Here is a 767-nt window from a genome sequence, read left to right on the forward strand (position 1 = left end):
CCTGTAATCCTAGCTACTCGGGAGGCTGAGGCAGGAGAATTGCTTGAACTGGGGAGGCGGAGGTTACAGTGAGCTGAGATCATGCTACTGCACTCCAGGCTGGGCAACAAGAGCGAGACTCCATCTCCAAAAAAAAAAAAAAGATAGTAAAAAGAAGAGGATATTTCCTATCACAGCTGAAGTGTTTTCGTTTGATTTAGTTCTAGGAAGTCCTTAGGTTCTCTGCCTCCAGGCCCTATTATCCTACCTCAATCACAGATCACTGCAGCCTTGAGGCCCTGGGCTCAAGCTCAGGTCCCACCTCAGCTTCCTGAGTAGCTGGGATCATAGGCCCACACCACCATGCCCAGCTATTTTAAAAAAAAATTTTTGAAGACTGTACTTTCAGGGATAATTTCTATAGTTTGTTACTAGAGAAGTTTCTCTTAATGTGTAGAGCACTGAGCCAAAATAGACAAATGGGATCTAATTAAACTTAAGAGCTTCTGCACAGCAAAAGAAACAATTATTAGAGTGAACCAGCAACCAACAGAACGGGAAAAAATGTTTGCAAGCTATCCATCTGACAAAAGGCTAATATCCAGAATCTACAAAGAACTAAAACAAATTTACAAGAAAAAAACAACCCCATCAAAAAGTGGTTGAAGGATATGAACAGGCACTTTTCAAAAGAAGACATTTATGCGGCCTACATATAAAAAAATGCTCATCATCACTGGTCATTAGAGAAATGCAAATTAAAACTACATTGAGATACCATCTCATGC

The 767-nt window shown here is 40.7% G+C and overlaps 1 pseudogene; it reads left to right on the top strand.

Moving 5' to 3' along the window:
• Nucleotides 1–372: 372 nt before the first annotated feature.
• LOC118145849 (small nucleolar RNA U3) lies at nt 373–463 on the top strand (annotated as a pseudogene).
• Nucleotides 464–767: the final 304 nt, after the last annotated feature.

The sequence above is a fragment of the Callithrix jacchus genome, chromosome 10, assembly GCF_049354715.1.
Source record: "Callithrix jacchus isolate 240 chromosome 10, calJac240_pri, whole genome shotgun sequence".
Lineage (NCBI taxonomy): Eukaryota > Metazoa > Chordata > Mammalia > Primates > Cebidae > Callithrix > Callithrix jacchus.